Source organism: Pinus tabuliformis, chromosome 6 (assembly GCF_031772625.1).
Source record: "Pinus tabuliformis cultivar Carrire ecotype Pingquan chromosome 6, CPIR1, whole genome shotgun sequence".
Classification (NCBI taxonomy): domain Eukaryota; kingdom Viridiplantae; phylum Streptophyta; class Pinopsida; order Pinales; family Pinaceae; genus Pinus; species Pinus tabuliformis.
In genome coordinates this window covers 1,588,006,405-1,588,017,202 of record NC_142292.1, presented here as the reverse complement: position 1 = coordinate 1,588,017,202, position 10,798 = coordinate 1,588,006,405, and the positions used below count along the sequence as shown (strand labels likewise).

General features: G+C 34.3%; 1 pseudogene; it reads right to left on the bottom strand.

The window, feature by feature from the left end:
• Positions 1 to 1,424: 1,424 nt before the first annotated feature.
• On the bottom strand, positions 1,425 to 1,901 carry LOC149264883 (zinc transporter 1 pseudogene; annotated as a pseudogene).
• Between the last annotated feature and the right edge of the window lie 8,897 nt (positions 1,902 to 10,798).

Genomic DNA, 10,798 nt, shown 5'->3' with positions numbered 1-10,798 from the left:
GTATTGTAATAAACTTTCTTTTAAGTATATGCATGTTGATATTAAGGTATCTATCATCTCCATCTCAATATTAACATGATACAAATTATATTTTCTTCATGTCTCTAAGAGATTTGAATGTGTGTCTCCATGATGAGAAACTAAGACTTAAACTCATGGCCCTTTTGATTCAATATTGACTACTCAATAGTCTTATTATAGTGTATGGCTATTTGTGGTCATGGAATTTACAAAATACAACCTTAATACTATAAAGTCTATTTGTAGTTATGGAATTTAAATTGTCTAAAATCACTAAACTAGAACCATTATCTTTCTTGTATCATAAGTCAATAAGTTGGTAATATTTTAGCAATTATGATGGTAAACCAATATCCATATTTCTGTGTAGCATTAAAGCTTGACATTACCTATTTAAAAAACTGAATAAGCTCGATAAGGAGGTTCATTTTATATGTTATGGTTAAACTGTGTTTATGTACTAATGTATAGTTTGACTTGTTAAATTTAGATTAACAAGAGTGTTCAAGTGGGGGTTATGGTATCGCCCTCTATCAAGGTTCATTTCCATTGAGAACATGTTATCCCCTTGTAGATTTCCATGGTCATAGAAGTGGGTCAAACATGGTGATGCATAAAGTTCCAACTACTATATGCTTTGATGTTGATTCAAAGAAACCATACTCCAATAAAGAAAAAGTTAAATGACTTAACACTAATAACTATAAACAACAATAACTAGACGATATACAAGTCTTAGTGACATCTTGTAATTAATATATATTATGACTCTTAAAATCCATAACGATAAACAAAATTTCAACTTATTTTCACTTATAATTAAATAGCGCTATTCATCAAATGAACCATATTCTATGACTATAAACTTTAAATATACAAATCTTAATAATGTTTTACAATCAACTTATAGTATGATTCCTAAATTCATAAACTTATAAGCTAGCATACTTAATGTATTATTTACTTTACTATTTATAAATTTCATATGGATTCCTTTAATCATATTTTATATTAATATAGAACATAACTCCTAACCTAAATATAAAAATTAACACGCACACACACACACATATATATGTATATTTCTTCTAAATCATTTAAATCAACTTAATATTTTTCAAATTTACTAATAAAAAGTCTAAATAAAAGAAACGTCAACATAAAACCATGAAAATTTCAATGTATTTGTTGCCCTCACATACCCATATATTCATTAAAATGTAAGTTTTATTTGTTTCAAATAACCTAAGTCCAAGTACATCTCAAATAACAACAATAATATAAATACATTATAGTAATAATATTTTTTATTCTAATAATACCAAGTAGAATTACAACAATAATATCAATACATTATGCATTGTCTAACATTTTACTTATCCAATAAGATGATTCTTTTCGCGTTAATTTTTGAAGTGAACGTGCTCGTAGTAACCAGTGGCTAGAGCATCCACCATGAGAGTACAAACTGCGGCCATCATTGCTATAAACCCAACAAAGGGGAAGTTGCCCCATGGATTCGTATTTAAGCATTCACTGGTAAGAGATTCGAAGGCATCAGGAAGAACATGGACGAAACCAGTAGCAAGAATCACACCAGCAGCAAAAGCCTTAATGACAAAGAATATATTCCTATCAGGCCTTAAAGCAGGGAAAGTCCTGCCCACAACAGGCAAACATACCCCAATAGTGCCTGCCACAAGAATAGAAGCGAGTGCCCCAATCTTCAGATGGAGAGCTTCTGTCTTATTCCTGCATGCATCTTCATTGTTTTCATTAGAGCAATATTTGTCTTCTACTACCACAAAATTGACCATGAAACATAAAGCTATGGCCAAACCAGCTGTGAAATATTTCATGGCTGGTGATGAATTTTCCATTCCTCACAACTAATTGTTACTTGAAAAGACTCCATGTATCTGGTTTGTTAAATTTTCATAGGGCTTATTGTTCTTTACTTTAGATAATTGCATTTTATCATTTACATATAGAATTTAACCCATAATTTCATAACATTATTCAAATTTACAACATTATTCAACAACATATGCAATTACGTAGAAAGAACAATATTGTCATCAATGTAGTGTAACATAAAGGAAGAATAGAAGAAAAGAATTCACACATAGAGACACTAGGATTGGTCGGAGACCAGGGAAAAACCCACTATGGTGAAAACCCTTTCAAATTCTTCTTCTTATTAGATTGTCATTGAATGATTCAACAAAAGAGAGTACAATGATCCATATCTTCAACCATAAACCTATCTAGAAAAATCAACTAAACAATATCTATGAGATGAAACCAACAATGCTAATAATTCAAAACCTTGATTCCGAAGCCTGCGATCAACTATCATTATTTGCAGTCAACTTTCAAAATCTGTAGTCAACTAGCGAAATCTTTAGTCAGCTGAAAATTCAAACCATAGGTCTCAACCACACGGAGAGAGTGTCGTGTGTGCAGTTGAAACCCTTCAACCACACACATAGGCCTGCATGCCTCTGATTATAGCTGAAATATTCTTGTGACAAGCCTGTGGCTATGTCCCAAAACCCTAGACACATGTGCGAGCTTCAGACCCTGCAATTTCGAACTTGTGTGAACCAATCTCTGCGAACTTCCTAAGACTTGTGTGATCCAATACCAAAGAGAATAATGCTTCATGATCATGTCCAAATGAGGTTGAGGTCACTTGTGTTTATAGACTTCCAAGAGTGTTCAATTTTCTTTAGGGATGACCTGATCAAATGTGCACATGTGGAATTTAATTCAAAAATACACTTTCCCTTCCCCAAATTGAGCACTTCAATAGTCAAAATTGGTCCTCGAAAAGAGGAATCGCATCCGATGGTAGCAATTTGTCATTGAGCTACCAAATTAACACTCCCTCTCAGCTAGAGAGAAATTCCAATTGCATCATGTAATCATTGCAAGAATCATATCATCAAATCATATTCAATCTTAATTATCTCGTCATCAAATGTCATCACTTCTCATCTCTGCTTGTCTCTTGATTGTATCTGCTCATATTTTGAACATTCTTGAATATAAAAGAATAAGAATTTGACATCAGAGGGGAGTCCAAGCTACCACCCTTTATTCATCGGGGAGCCACTGCTACCACCTAGAATCACTACTAGTGGGGAGCCCAATGCTACCACCCATGAAACATCAAAGAGATTAACATCAGGGAGAACATCTCAACCCATCCTATTTCCCACTGATATTCCCAACAATGACCCTCAAGAGTCATGTGGTAGAACACCTGCATCATAGTCAACTTGGGTTGTATACCTCCAAGCACTCTCTCAACCGGTTGGCCAAACGAGGAGCGTATTCCCAACAAGCCCAGCTTGTGGGTATGATGCGAATTGGGGTATACTTTGCATAGACCAAGATAGGGTAGCTAACATCTCCAACCCTATGGGTGACAGATAGGAGAGCAACATATATGACCCTATTGTTCAAAGATCCCTCAACCCCAGGAGCCCTCTATCTCAATTCCTCACTCTGGGAGCTTATACAAGGAAGAAGATTTGGCTTAGTGTTCTCGATCAGTCTTTCTCTCCTTAGATCAAAAACATATCATCGTGCTCATATCTGGTATCGAGTTAAACAACTCATCTGAAAAGTTTAATCATAATGTCTCAATAGCAACAATCTCTTATTCATGCAAGACACCAAATCAAATATTATATTATAACAAATATATATCACAAAAAGGATACCATATTCATCCTCTCTCTCATGAAGGCGACAACCACAAGCCTAAGCTTGTTTCGTATAACAACACTATCTTAGTCCCAACTATATATGGGATCCTCTACCAATCAAATCCCACTCATTATTATCGCAATGTATCTTTTTTATATATAGAACCTGCTCAAACATCTCTCCAAATAGCTTCTTCACTCTACCTCACAGCTAGCCATGCCAGCAACATTATACTCAACCTCGATCGTGCTTAAAGCTACAGACTTCTCATCCAATAATACAATAGTATATCTCATACTAAGGCAACACCCAGATGTGTTCATCTCATCAATAACGATCCCAAATAGCATCAGTACGTCCATGCAGTCACATATCATGGGAAGAATATCTTAGACCAAAAGTTGATTGTCCCATGCAAATATCTTGAAGGATACTTGACGAAAACTCAATGTGTATGAAGAAATTGAATCATGAACTGACTCAAATTATATATATATAGGTGTTCACACGGAACATCAATGCTTCAATCAACTATCGGTTGCCAAGTCAGGTTCAACAATATCTCTTCATAACTTCTTGAAATTCAATCAAAGTGTCCAAGGATTTGCATTTCCATTTTCCAAAAACTCCTCAATAGCTTCTCAATATAGATTTTCCAAGATTCATTATTTCAAACTTCAGAGGCAAAATACCTCTGACTTGATCATTAGAGGTTCATTACCTGTTAAGAAGATATCATCAACATAGAAAACCAAAATCAAAGTCATGCCTTGGACCAATTTTCAAGTAGAGGTTTGGATTGGAACATCTTCATGGCTTCACCAGATGATTGTCAATGCGAACATGCCAGGCTCAGGAAGCTTGCTTCATATAATTCTTTCTGCAAACAAAACACTTGACCAAACCAATATGCTCAGCCTCACATAAATTAATGGTGTGAAATCAAATCAATTAAGTTAGCTTATCAAGCCTTGGATGCCAAATCAAAAACTAGTATCTAAGTCATAATTTTTTTTTTCAATATCACTATGACAAACTCTTTGGACCAGGTGTCAGGTAGAGCTCACATCCAAGTTATGTCAACAAATTGTCATTAAGCGTTATTAAAATCCATCAGGCCATCCTCATAATATAAATCATTTTTGTCACTAGATGCAAATGCATACACCAAATATAAGTCATATAAGTTTCATGCATTCATTTTGAGATTATTGCATACTGAATCACAATTGGTTATACATGAACCAAAGTGTCAAGGCCAATGATGCCAATACATAATCTCTGTTGAATACCAATATTAGTCACTGAAAGTCAATATGCTCACATAACATTGTCATCAAGGCAAATCATCAAATATAAATTCAAAGCATTAGTCATCAAGTCAAAACCCTAATTTGTTATCATTGTGAATTCATCAATCCATAAGTCGAAAACATATCTATGAACTATCAAGCATCATGTGAAAACTCCAACGCTGCTCATTTGTACCAGTCAGCAAAATTTTTTCCAACCCTTGCAACTATTATTAATTAATGTCATATATTATATTCAATGATCAAATCAAAATGGCAAGCTGATATGCATATTTTGGTCGCCCGCAAACACAGGTTTATTCAACACATTCACATTCAATATAGTAATTCAAACATTCAAACTTCCTTGTTCATAGAACTTTCTGTTATTTGCTCCATATCTGGAGGATTGTCATACTCCAGGTGCACTCCTCATTTCATGTATAAATCTTTTTTTTGTGACCTACGGGCACAACCGCACCCATAGGCCTTCTTCTGTGCAGTTGGGAGGCTAATAACTGCACTCTTAAGCCTTCTTCTATGTGATTGGGACTTATACTAAGAGAAACCCTCTCTTCTCAGACCAGATCTTGCTACAGACTAACAACATCAGACATTTGACTATTCATGTCCAAAAACCTTACTTCAATAATAAATAATCTTTTGTACATTTAATGCAAATGGTAATAGGTTTAGGGATCTTATGGAGAGTTTCTCCCTCTAAATGGGAAACCACTTCAGTCATCATCATTCAAAACATCATCTTATCTATCATAATATTTTCGTGCATTAGTAGAACTGTTAGATCATGAAATCAAACTATATTAGGTTCTAAAACATATATCCATCATATTCATAACATGTTAGCATCATCTACTTCATCACCACATATGAACATGATATCAAACTTTCATCAAGGGTTAAAGTCATATGATTAGGAAAATTGACAATTGTATCATCAAGAATTATAATCACTTCATCACTTCTTTATTATATCATCAAGATAGGGCATCCAATTTTACCATATGCCATAATTACTAAGCTAACCATGGTCAACAAGAAGATCTTGAATATCAATCTTATTGTTATACTTATATCATCAAGGTTGTCATGCTTATCATGAGCATTATCAATAGTATCAAGCTACCATATATAAGAATCAATGTATTTAGTCTGCTTCAGGAAATCCCTCATATCTAAAATTTAAAATTCTTTGCCAAATATCAAGTATTACTAATATATCAGAAATCAATGTTTCTAAGTAGCTTTGGCATGACTTCATAGAATGTAATATACTTATCCAATACCAAGTACATCATATAATAATAAGTACCATGAATCAAACTTACTTTCGTATGCATTATGTGTCATTCATGAAGGTGATATTTCCATCATACCATAGGGTTTACCTTGCCATCCAATATTTGCAGCTAAAACATAACATGGAAACAATACACCATACATACCTTGTAATATTGAAATACCTCTGCACCTTCTTATTTGACATTGGTAGTTGTAGCTCTTCTCTTCCTACACCTTAGATGCTCCTCAAGGAGGATCCACTTATCACATCTCATCAAGAGGTTAGAAGTATCCAAATACTCACATATACATACACGAAATATAAGTAATAATCAAATCAATAAATCTTAAACGAAAGTAAAAACATAAAGAAGTAGCGTAAATTGAAAAATTACTTATCATTAATGAGAAGTGATCATCTCCCTCTTGAAACAACCTTCAAGAGTTGTGAGTGTCCATTGTCCATATAATATTGTTGCCTTTAATATTTCAACTCAACAACGAGGCCTAATTGAGACTATTCCATCTAAGGCTACATCAAATCTGCCATAAGTACTAAAACATCTTCACATTGATCATGCTATGGTTTATAGATTGCATATCTCAAATCTTTGTCATAATCCAGGGTTTCTCCCAAACCGTAATCTCATAATATACATCAAACCCTAATCTCATAACATACATCAAACCCTAATAACATAATTTCCTAGGGATTCCTTCAAACCCTAGTATCCTTTCAGGTCTCCTCCATTATTTCTCGCTTCCGTGAAAGGTGTCTTCTCAAGGGTGATCTCAATGACTTTTCTTCAGCTTGGTTCTGATACCATGTTAAATTTTCATAGGGCTTATTGTTCTTTGTTTTAGATAATTTCATTTTATCATTTACATATAGAATTCACCTGACAACTTCATAGCATTATTCAACAACATATGCAATTACGTAGAAAGAAAAATATCGTCATCAATGCAGTGGAACATAAAGGAACAATAGAAGAAAATCATTCACACATAGAGACACTAGGATTGGTCGGAGACCAGGGAAAAACATACTATGGGGAAAACCCTTTCAAATTCTTCTTTTTATTAGATTGTCATTGAATGGTTGAGCAAAAGAGAGTACATTGATCCATATCTTCAACCATAAACCTATCAACAAAATCAACTAAAAAAAATACATGAGGTGAACCCAACAATGATAATAATTCAAAACCCTAATTCAAAAGCCTGGAATCAACTGTCATTGTTTGTGGTCAATTTTCAAACTCTGTGGTCAACTAAAAATTCAAACCCTAGGTCTCAACCGCACAGAGAGAGTGTTGTGTGTGCGACTGAAACCCTTCAATCGAATGCATAGGCCTGCATGCCTGTGATTATATTTGAAATCTACCTATGACAAGCATGCAGTTGTGACCCAAAACCCTATAAATGTGTGTGAGCTTTAGACCCCACAATTTCAAACCTGTGCGAGCCAATCTCCACGAACTGCCTCAGACCTGTGTGATTCAAAACCAAAGAGAAGAATGCTTCATGATCATGTCCAAATGAGGTCGAGGTCACTTGTATTTATAGACTCCCAAGAGTGTCCAATTTTCTTTATGGCTGACCTAATCAAATGTGCACATGTGGGCTTTAGTGCAAAATTACACTTTCCCTTGTCTAAATTGAGCACTTCAATAGTCAAAATTGGTCCTCTTGAAAAGAATAATCTTGTCCCATGGTTGGATTTTTCATTGAGCTGCCAAAATAACATGTTTTGATCTGCCATGATTCCTCCTCTGGTCCATAAATATCTTCCCTCTCACAAATCTCAATTATTATTTTTTTCCCAACATGTGGAGTATTCCTCCATAAAAGCTAGGAAGGCATATCCATTACCTAGCAAGTCCACAGAATGTCCTCATAATATCGCCACTTGCACAGTCTAAGTATTTTCTTCTCTACGCATTCATTGCCTTTACTCCAAGGTGACCAAGGATGACAAAGATTATAGTGATATCAAAGTGGTTGGTGGAGAGGACATGTTTCAAACTAGTTTGGAGAGTTTGAGGTATCCATCCAGCGTGAAGATTCAAAATTGGAGGTATTCATCGAGCATGAAGATCCAAAATTTAAATTTGAACTGCGTCGATTAGCAAGTAGTGTACTATGAAGATGTGAAGAAAATAAAGCAATTGAGGGACATGTGCATTGATGGTATACCTACCATTTGGAGGAGGGAGGTCACGTCGAGCGTTGTCACATCTCACATGAATTCAGATGACAAACCATGGTTTATGTATGGGTGGAGCTGCTATGACATGTATTAAGTGCCCGATTGCAGGTTGTATATTGTTTTCCATTGGTGAAGGTTTACGATGTACCAACGAGAACCACTGCAATTAACTACACCTATCAATTTGACCTCGAATAATAAATATTGTGCGTATTGTCCATTTTTGTTTGTATCATTTATTATTAATAATAATAAACTAATAATTAAATTTAAAAACTAGCATACTTTAATATATATATATATATATACTTCAAAATTTAAATTTAATTGGTCCTAAATAACTCAAATCAGCTTAATATTTTTCAAATTTATTGATAAAATTTTTAAATAAAATAAAAGAGACATCAACCTGAAACCTAAGAATATCTCAATGTATTTTCTACCCTACGATACCTGCATATTCATTAAAATGTGAGTTTAATTTGTTTTGAATAACCTAAATCCATTACGTCAAGTCCCACTAGCACAACTGGTTGAGGATGGGCCTCGTGAGCAAGGCGACTCGGATCAAACCTCACAGGAGGTGGTTGTTCCCTGTGCTAGGGGGAGGAGACATGCTAAAGAATCCAGTAAGTTAAGAGCTAGTGTGGCCTAGGCTAGGTGTGATCCCAGGTGACTTTGACAGCTTAGATGCCCCTGGGTCGCGATTCCTCAAGCCATAGGTCAAGCTCGGAGGATCATAGACAACTTAACAAAAAAAAAAACCTAAATCTAGTACACCTCATACTTTCCTATAACAAGAAGAAATGAAAGACACATGACTTTAAAAGCTAGGAAAAGATGGGTTAACAAGAGCAACCTTGGCTATGGTTACCTATGGCTTCAATACTATTTGTATTTTCTTTTATTTTTAGGCTAAAATTAAAGTTCTAACAATTATATTAATTCTTGCAAAGGGTGATGGGTCAAGGAATTGTTCGTACCTGCAGTGAAGCGCATAGGGGTGAGGTTGAAGTTGTAACTACTACCAGTGAATGTTTACGATGTACTAGCGAGAACCACTGCAATTAACTGCATCTACCAATTTCAACTCTAGTAATGACCTCCATTAACTACAAATGAATCAAATACCACAACAGAAGAATAAACATTCATATATAATCAAACATATAACACTGCAAAGGCCATAATGAAGCGATCCAAGCAGAAAATGCTTTTAAGAGATGAAACCACAAGCAAAAGGAGAAAATAAAAGAAAAAGCAGTGCCCATTTTAAAGATGAAAAACCTAAATCGTGCCAAGACCTGGATAATCAAAGGTACCTACCCAAAAAAATTATAGCAATGGGTGAGATTAGAGTGAGCACCTTTAATGACGTTCACTTTATTGAAAGATCTAGTGAGTTTTCTCCAAAATCGGTCCATGTGGCAGCCATTATCCAACACATATTATATCTCATTAAGTAAATATTTATTAGTAAGGAACTATCTCGGTATATAGATTCAAATTAAAAAAATAGATCATAGAAGAATTATAGTTGCATGTCCATTCCAACTACTACACTCCATAAAATAGATCTCGTTTCTATCTTCCATTTCATCTCTAAATCTTGCAAAACAATCAAATCGACCCCCAAAAAAATGTAAACACACAAAAATTTAACTTATCAACAAAAACACAAACTACACACAAAATTAAAAGAGGAAATAGAATGTAACAGTCAAAATGCATGGCCATGCCCACAAAAATATAAATGAAGAATAACATATCAACTAGAAACTCAATCTACAAATAAAATTAAAAGAGAAATGAATTGTAAAAGCTAAGATGTATTGCCAGACAGTCAATAAATAACTACAAGAAGCCTAAGGTAGCAAATGCCAAATACACAAGAAGATGGGTTAAAACAACTGCTACGAAGTTTTATTTTCAAGAATATTTTATATCTACTACATTTCAAATGAAAAAATTCGAATTTCTCGTCACATCCGGAACATCAATTTTATTTTCTCTTCAAATCCGTTGCCATCCCCTTGAATTTCAAATCCATTGCCTTCGCCTTTGCATCTCAAGTTTCTTGTTGAAAAAAGCAAGCGGCACACAAATTCTAGGCAGTTTTAAATTATCCCTTTATGGTGGATACCCACATGATGTGAAAGTAGTTTTCTAATTTATTTTTTTAAGAACGAAGAAAAAAAATTATGATTTTATTATCTGAATCAAAGTTTACTAATGATTTTATTATCTAAATAAA